This window comes from Callorhinus ursinus, unplaced genomic scaffold, assembly GCF_003265705.2.
Source record: "Callorhinus ursinus isolate GAN/ISIS: 27379988/994484 unplaced genomic scaffold, GSC_fseal_2.0 scaffold11, whole genome shotgun sequence".
Lineage (NCBI taxonomy): Eukaryota > Metazoa > Chordata > Mammalia > Carnivora > Otariidae > Callorhinus > Callorhinus ursinus.
This window is the reverse complement of record NW_027397073.1, coordinates 4179299-4188761: the sequence shown is the minus strand read 5'-3', so window position 1 is coordinate 4188761 and position 9463 is coordinate 4179299. Positions and strand designations below refer to the sequence as shown.

The 9463-nt window shown below is 38.8% G+C and overlaps 1 long non-coding RNA gene across 1 annotated transcript in view; it reads right to left on the bottom strand.

Annotated features, from left to right (window-relative positions):
* Positions 1-8462, bottom strand: part of LOC141373707 (uncharacterized) — a 23566-nt gene extending 15104 nt beyond the window's left edge. Inside the window, exons 1-2 of the long non-coding RNA XR_012379963.1 lie at positions 8360-8462; positions 7777-8066 (exon numbers count right to left, since the gene is read on the bottom strand). This is a non-coding gene — a long non-coding RNA (uncharacterized lncRNA). The remainder of the gene's footprint in view (positions 1-7776; positions 8067-8359) is intronic.
* Between the last annotated feature and the right edge of the window lie 1001 nt (positions 8463-9463).

The window sequence follows — 9463 nt, the reverse complement described above, 5'->3', positions numbered from 1 at the left end:
GGGGAAATGCGATCTTGCAACATCCAGGCAGAGTTACTGTCATTTCACTTTCTTTTAAAAAACAGAAGAGGCTGAATGATATTTCAGTACTCGTGGGCAGAGCAGGTAGAGAGAGAAAAGCTGCAAACACGGAGGAAAGATAATCAACAAGTTGATTTAAAAAGATGAATGGAGTAGTTACCAGAGGAGGTATTGGCTTCCGTTATTTGCCAATAGGAGAGGGACAGCTGAGGTAGAAAATGGATACCAAATATTTATATTTACTTATGGACGCAGGAACGTGGATGGAGTTCCTCTCTAATAACTCCTATTATAACTTCTCTTTTTTCAGGTAAATTAGCATGAGCAGTCTACTGCTGAGATTCAGGGAGGGTTGAAGGCTGGAAGAGAGCTTCTCATGGTTGAAATAACTATTCTGGAGAACTGGAGAGCAGACCAAGCAGAGGAAGATGGGCAAAAAGCCAGGCAGTTTTGAAGGAATCAGTTGAGTTTAGTGACCATGAACTGTAGAGGTGTCAGATTGCCAAGCCATGGAAACATAAACGCAATGTTCCCTGTGTGAAGTGTTTTGATTACCAAGGAATAGAGAAGTTAACAAAAGTTCATGACCTGGTGTCTAAGAAAGAATTTTGGAATCTGACAAAGTGGGCCGAAGAAAGCCCACTTTCTGACAAAGAACAGAACATCTGACAAATTAAAATAGGTTCAAAGTGAAATCACTTTTGCATTACTGACAATATAACATGAATAAAAATAAATGCCAGTACTCAGGTTGCAAGAAAGTTCAGGGAACAATAGAAAATAGCAGTTCCTAATATCATACGGACCAAATCCAAATTACAGCACGAAAGAAGGACTCTTATTAATAGATAGACAAGAATAGAAAGGAAGATTTATATATCCAAATGAAAGTGTAGACACAGTTTTCCACCACTTCACATTAACCTGGTCCCAGTCTCCTCTAAACACACATACACACTCTAAGTGTGACCTTTGACTCCCTTGGACAAGAGTGGGTATATATAAAATTCTGGTGTCTAACAAGATATATCCCTCACCTACTCTGCCTGTCCTCCAAATGACTTTGAGCGTAATTTCAGACATCATATCATTTCATCCTTAAACATTACAGGTTTCTCTCCAAAAGGTAAGAATATAAAAATAGCTATATTATTATCCTCCTAAAATTAATATTAACCAACTCCATATTATGCTTACAAATTTATGCAGTGTTCAAATTTTCCCAAGTGCAAAAAATTACTTTTATATAATTTGTTTAAGGTCCATTGTTTGATATGCTTACTTGCAATCTGTAGCGTCTCCCTTTTGTGTTGTTCATTTTGCTCTGTTTAGCTTGTGCTCACTATTTATTTGTTGAAGGAGCCGATTTATTTGTTCTACAGAATGTCCCCCAGCCTGGACTCTGTTTATTATATCACCATAGTTTTATTGAACCAGTAAATTGGTAGATTAGAATTGACAGTTGATCAGATGAGGTTTGAGTTTGGGGCAATAATACTCCACAGATAGCATGGTGTATATTCACCAGGGCAACAAAATGTTTCGTTGTTTTTCTTTTCCTGAGGTTTGCAGCCATTGACAATTTTCATGTGGACTCATTATTTCATGAAGGGTTGCAAAAAAAAAAAAAAAAAAGGCGATAACATTAGACTTCTGTCATGCCTTCTTCATTTACTATGTGGAATAATCCATGAAGGGAAACCCTTGCTTATCTAGCAACAAGTTGCTTGCCCTGAGATTCAATTCATAGAAAAAACATATTTGATGTTCTTCAATGCACTACAGTCATAATCCTTACTAATGATTGAGTTCGAATGACACAACCTTGGTGGTCTTGACCCCGGGAGTCGTTCATAACGATCTTGATTTCTGCTGGAACGAGCTATTCCAGGCTCATTTTGTGTACTGCTCCTGGAATTAGTCATTTCTCTGAGGATTTCTTCTCCCTTTAAATGGAAAATGTTACAGACTGTAGTCTGAGTATTAGGAATTAATAAATCTTTGGCCATTGTTCCAGTTTAGTTGATACTATTCTAAACATTTTAACCACGATTTGATGTTTTTCCCTTGATTGTGACAGTATGAGAGTCCTTCCCAAAGTACACAGACATTTTCTTGCCATTGAGAAGTGGCACCACCATCAGAAGAAGCCCACTGGGAAGGTTCAGGGAAAATATCACAGGGCACGAGAGCAGTAGATCACTTCTAGAACAAACTTCCACAGCTGGGCTCTCACATAGGGCTATCTCCTTCTGCCCTCCTGTGCTTCTGGGATAGAGTGGGGCAGCTATATCATGCTATCTAGTCACTGTTATTTTGTCTATGCCTCTCATTCACCTGTTCATAAAAGAATAGGCTAATCTATAAGCTGTCAGTAAGTACCAGAAGGTCCCCTGAGGAGCCCCACTCTGGGCATCAGCTTCCAGAGCTCCTGCAGGAGGCTTTGGCCCACTTGCTTCATAGAATGGTAAAGAGGAAGACCAATCACGAATTTTAAAACCACCTAAAATGGTTTGACTTGCTGCTGTTCCTTTAGCTAGATGTTGTCAGCAGTATCTAAACCCTTCTGATTGGAGTGAGACTCTGGCCCTGCCAGAAGAATTAGTCTCGATGGTCCCCAGGACAAGAAACACTTTCTAAAGCTTTACACGTCTGCAGAAGAGAGACAATGTATAGGCTCAAAATAATAATTGCCATTTGAGAAAAGAGCAGCAATGATTCTATTTCCCCTTTGTATAAATAAGAACAAGGCTTCCTTATTTGAGTTACTTCCTTGAGATTCTCTCATGCTTCTGATGAATATTTGGTATATTTGCTGAAAATAAGTTAATAGAGAGGGTTTTTTGAGAGATGTTTGTATAAAAGAGTGATTGAGTTATATCGGTTATTTAATTATTTTTTAGTATAAAGCCAAAAGTTTAAATTAGAAGACATAGCTTATGTTACTGCCTTTACCAAGAGCTTATTTCTCAACCATTAAATCCCATAGCGATCCTACATCTCGAATAGACTCTGCGCCTGGTTACCTCTGACACAAACTCCCAACCCACTGGACAGTCCTTCGTCTTTATTCTACTCAGCCATGACTTTTGACTTTGAAACCTTCACCCTTCGTTGAAAGTGTTCTGGAAGTAGTGACACCACAGTTTCTGAATTTCCTTCTAAATCATCTACATAACAGTCTCCTTCATGGATTATTGGTTTTCTGTGTCTGCCCTTCCGGTATCAGTCTTCACCCACGTCTCCATCTTGGTCTTTCTTCTCTTCTTTACGTCAAAGGTAATGAGTCATCTTTGATTCACACGAACCCTCCGCCCCCTATCGCTGAATAATGCTGCAGTGGACTTGGCTGTGCACACAGAGAACGGTGGTCACCCAGATCTCTTTCTCTCCCTAAAAATACCTTTAACACACCCTCTCATATTCATTCCCACTGCCATTGATTAAAACCATGTCTTCATCGTCTGTAGCTGGCTCACTGCATCAGCTTCCTTGGTAGTTTGTCAGCGTCTTGGCCTGACAACCTCCAACCCAATGCTGTCCCATACAGTAGCCACTAGTCACATATGACTCTCTAAATTCTAATTACATGGAATTAAGAATGCAGACTTTGAGGGTGCATGGTCATCCAATTGACTATAATCTTCAGGAAAGGAGAGTCTCTATCTCTTTTGCTCAAAAACTTATCCTACACGAGCAAAGTGCCAAAAAAGTAGCAATAAACATTTGTTGAGTAAATGTTAGATGAATGCAGGTATTGGCTAGTTTCCTGAGTTCTTTAATCATAAATCAAAAACAGCTCTCCTAACACAAGATAAATATCTTAAAAGCTTTGTTTTTGAAATTAAAATCATTTTTAAATATTTAATAAACACAACAAACTTTTGGAAAAAGTTAAAAGTTGTTAACATAATGAGGTAAAAATAAAATGCACCTTTGTTAAGTATCTTAGAAACACTACACTGGAAAATGTGCCAATTACATTATCCATTTCATTAACTTGGTAGTTTTCACCATAAGATTTTTCTTTTCTACATCTCCCTGGAGAGGAAAACAAACTATAATAGTATGGATACTTTAACAGTGATGGTGAAGATGCACAAAGCTACCAGAATTGTATAATGTTTGCTCTTAGAATAATTTGAGGAGCTTACATAGAGCATCATCAGTTGAAAAGATTTCCAAGGATGAAAATATGATAGAAGATTATGGATCAAGTGTCTCATATCATTGCTTTAAGCAGTAATTCTCATAAAACAGCTGAAAGCATATGCTTTACACTGAAAAGCTTCATCGACCACACCCGACAATATAAAACTGAATATACTGTTTGAACAATGGGTCTAGTTCACTGAGACATCCAACACTCAGTTTTTCCTGTGGAACTTACCAACTTCAAAGTATTGTTTACTTTAATTTAAAATAATCTGAAAATAAATATTCTTCTATTTAATACAAAAAGCAAATCGATATTCTACATCTCATATTGCATATTACTCATTAACCATGGGCAAAGACAGAAGCTGTCAGCAGGTCACTGATAAGTCAACCTTTAAATGTTAGTGAAATATGATAGACTTAAGTTATTTAAAGTCTTTTAGGGTATCTATAAGGTCTCAACTTTTCTTATTTTCCTATAATTGATTAATTTCAAATTATCTAACTCTCATTTACTTTCTATTACATGTTCAAGATTTAGACCAAACATGATTTCCTTGGCAAATTTCACAATGTTTTAAAACCCATAAACTAGGTGAGTCAACAGGAATGTGAGAAATTTATTGCCAGTTGGCCCTTGTCCAAACCCCTGTATTCTGTTTCATTAAAGTATGGCAGACTATGTTAGCAAATAATGAACTTGGAAAAAAACTTCACAGACCATATGGCTTCAATTGATTTGTCTCCAAAATACTGCCTTAAAATTTTCATTAAAATAAAAAAGATATTATAGAATAAAACCATGGTAAATTTTTTTTAATTAAAGAAAATTAAGCCAAAACAATAGAATCTATTAAGAATATTTGGTTCTATATATTGTTGCCAAAATCTACAATCAAGTTGCTTTCATTCAAACATACACACAGGAGGCGCCTGGGTGGCTCAGTCGTTAAGCGTCTGCCTCCGGCTCAGGTCATGGTCCCAGGGTCCTGGGATCGAGCCCCGCGTCGGGCTCCCTGCTCCGCGGGAAGCCTGCTTCTCCCTCTCCCACTCCCCCTGCTTGTGTTCCCTCTCTCAGTGTGTCTCTCTCTGTCAAATAAATAAATAAAATCTTTAAAAAAATATATACACACAGATGTGGATATAAATACAGATAAATGCATGTATTTATCTGTTTCACACACACATTTTAATTGACGTATAAGATATTAGGACCATCAGAATATATTTGTCTCTCCTTCTAAAACTGGGCTTCCTGTAATTGGGATATACAGTGCTGCACCTTTCCATGTTATATAAATTAATGCCCTATGTATATTAATGCCAAGATGTTATGAAGTAGCATGCAAAATTTGCTCACACTTCCCAGCGCTCAGAAATTATCTAGCAAATATTGGGGAGTTGACTCATTAGCGAATTAGATTTTAAGGTAAAGCATTTCAAGTTTGCTGCAAGCCAGGTAACACCTTAGACATCCAGTCATTAACTCTCAACTACCTTTAAAAAAATGTTTCAATAGAGTTTAAGAGATATCATGGGATTTGGCTCATTCTGTGTGGCCATCTTACCACCATTTCCTGAGATTCTTTCCCAAAAATGACTCTCCACAAATCACATCTTCTCGTCTCACTTTGGAAGGTTTACACTGTCAATGATACAGGACACAACTAAAATCACACATATCAAAATAACCAGTTCATACACATCATCAAAATTACAAATGGGAATATTAGTATATCCCAGAAAGATGGACACCTCCTTATTATCAACAGACTGCTCTCAAGATTTCCTTCCCAAAAAGTGACTGAAAGTATTAGTATAATTCAAGTAAACTTATTATGTAAAAGAAAAAAATGACAAGGCAAAGTAAAGTGAAGCCTCAGTGTTTAGTAAAAGTGAGTAAATTATTCACGGAAATTCAAGATGGATCAATTGATATTAAAATATTTCCCAGAATTTAAGAAGAACTAGCTTTTATATTGGGATTACCATGTATCAACCCTCTTCTAATTACCTTACATACATCAACTCATTTCATCCTCAAGATAGGCCTCCCCATTGGGGCGCCTGAGTGGCTCAGGCGGTTAAGTATCTGCCTTCTGCTCAGGTCATGATCTTGGGGTCCTGGGATCAAGTCCCACACTGGGCTCTCTGCCTAGTAGAGAGTCTGCTTCTCCCTTTCCCTCTGTGATCTCTCTCGCTCTCTCTGAAATAAATAAAAAATAAAATCTTTAAAAAATTAAAAAAAAAAGACAGTCTTCCCCATTATCCCATTTTACAGAGAAGCGGAATTAGGCGTGAAAATGCAGAGTAACTTTTGCAAAGGTTCACAGCTGAGCTGAGATTTAAATCCAGTAAGTGTGAGTCTGGAGTCTGTTCATCATGTTTCTACACCAGCAAGAAAAAATCGACTGATATAAGAAAATATATTGTCAACCCAGTTGTATTTCACAGATATTTGTTCAAATTATTTGATAATTGCAAATTGAATTCATTTTTTAAATGTGTAAGTTGCATTATATATATCTGTATGTTAATTCTTTATTAAATAGAATGTCACACAAGATCAATAGTGATTTACAACTGAACTTCTATGCATGAGGACTCAGACACAAACAGTTTTATGGCCTAAGGTCATCATGAAATGACATTGGAAACAGACCTCAAATCTCCTTGTGGCCAGTTCATACCCCACATGGTTTTTCTCCATGAGTGGTTAACAAAGAGGCCTTTAGGTTTCCTCCCGATACTGCACCGGCTTAGGATCATCTTATCTGTCTCACAAGGTTTGATATAAATAAGAAAATATATGTGTAAGTACAGGATCACAATGCAATTGTGAGGCAGCATCATTTCTTTCATTCTTGCTGCTATGAAAGAAAACAGGACAATTCACAAAAAGGAGGACGGTCTCTTCCTTATCTTGGTGGAAAGATGTGGTGATGCAAAGAACAGGGGGTTTTCCTGAACATTTAAACATCAGTATGTTAAATATTCGAACATAGCATTGCTGGTATACAAAGGTGTTTTGGTTCAGCACCTGAGACGAACCAATCTCCTTGGCACAGCAGGGTTTCGTGTCCAGAGCATCAGTATGCTCTGGTGTTCTTCTCTCCATATGCATTGTCTTAAAAACATTGCTTTGTGTCTTTGTGAATATCCTTTATTAATTTCACCTGCCTGATCTAAGGTGAAACTTTATAATAAAGTATCGACTATGTCAGTTCTTGTTGACCTGAGCAATCATACTGGCTCGAAGACAACCACAAAACCACACACTATAAGACATCTCTTCTTCATCCTGCGGCATCTTCCTCTAAAATGGATAAAGGAAGCTGAATCTTTTTCCCATCGCTGGGCCCTTCCACAGAGAGCTCATACTTCATCTCTTAGCCGCAACATTTGATCATTCATGCCTCTTAGGATCACTGCTGACTAAGTTTTGAATAATTCTACATCTGGTCTCAATGAGGCATTTACTAGGGAAACAGTCAATAAAATTATATACATATTTGTTGAAGTCTTGCACCATTAATCAAATTCAAAAATGAAAAAAATACAACTGAAACTTCACATTTCCATTAGATAATTACCTACCATTTGTAATAGCCTTGTTCATTTTTCTTATGACTTATTTTCCATCTTTCTCCCCGCTGGGCCAGATGTCAAGTTGCTGTGTTCTCGAATAAGTCAGATTTCCTTGGCTGATTTGTGTTTGATGGAGGTTTTCTTCGCTCACATCATGCTCATTTTACAGCTGGAAGGACGTGAGTGCACAGAGGCGAGGAGCTTCCGAGGCCTGACAGCAGGGATCGAGCTGGTGCAAATGGACCTCAGAAGGGCTACATAAAGCTGATAAATTAATAGTGTGACCCCTGCTTGGGATCCTGAAACATGGAAGAAACAAATCATGTCACAGAGATACAGAAAACAGCAGAGCTTTAACTCATTTATCAAAAATCACTAATTGTCAAGATTCGATGAATAAAAATGTTCAAAGTTAATGAAAACTGCCAATGGCGTTCACACTTTGGTCAGCTTTGCTTCTCACGTGTCCAGTGTCTAGAAATTTAACAGACTTTCCATCATCGAACAGGTGCTCACCATCAACCTGAGTCTATAAGCTGAATGGTGCCGTCAGAGTCTCCCTCTTTCTTTTGCAAATGGATTCTTGTCTTACCTGGGGGCTCGATCCCATTTGATTGCTGGCTGGGGGTAGATTAAAATGTTGTTATTCTAGTATCTTCCGGTTTCAATGTCTTTCATGAATTACAGTCATTTCTGAAATGATAGTTAAGTTCAATGCTCAAAATTCATCACCAAGAATGTTTCTCTTCTCAAATACACTCTCGTCCCTCTACCCACCCCCTCCATCCCCAACATGGCACCTCAATGCAGGGACACGTGTGTGTGCTCTCAGGGCAGGGGGCCAGGGGAACTGGTCTGCTGTCCTCTGGGTCTTTCCTCACCTGCACACCGATACCTTCTGTCCCTTGCTCTGGTTACTTGTTTGTGTAACAGACCACCTCAAACTTAGTATTATAAAACAACTCTTGTATGATGTCCATGGTTTCTGTGGGCCAGAAACTTAGAGAAGTTTGTCTCTACTCCATGGTGTGTGCGGCTTCACGGGGCTCATGATTTTAGGATTACTCAGGAACGTGGAATGACTGCTGGCTGTACAGGGAAATTTCTCTCTCCTGTCTGCTTCCCTGGCTGGACAAGGTGAAGGCAGGGCTTCTGCTGGGACTCTTTGCCTGACCGCCACACGTGGCCGCCCATGACCTCTGGGCCCTGAATGGGGGTGAGGAGGGGTTCAGGTGTCCCAGAATAACAGTGGAAGAATTACTTGCACACCAGCTTCTCATGTCCCTCATGGACGTGTTATCTATCACTGGAGTCCTTGGCTGGCCACCGTCTTGGTCTGTTTTCTCGGTCTAGGCAAAGCCAGAGGTCTGCCTACTTATAGCCACATGATCCTCATTTCTCAAAGCAGAAACTGGAAGTCAATATTTATATGTTTAATGTTGATTTTAGATATTTAACTTTTTAAGGTGATTTTTCCATGAGTGTAGATTCAGTTCATTATTCTTTACTTTTCATCCTATGTATGCCTCCCTCTGGGGTTATTTTGCTCTGGAAGGCACACATTTAGAATGCGAGAACAAGAAAACATGGTAGGAGGACTATGAAGGAGGTGGGTCTCCTAGAGCAAATGAACGGGGTCAGACATGGTCTCTCTGGTAGCTGGCAGAGACATCGGGCCACAGCCTCTGCTGCGGGG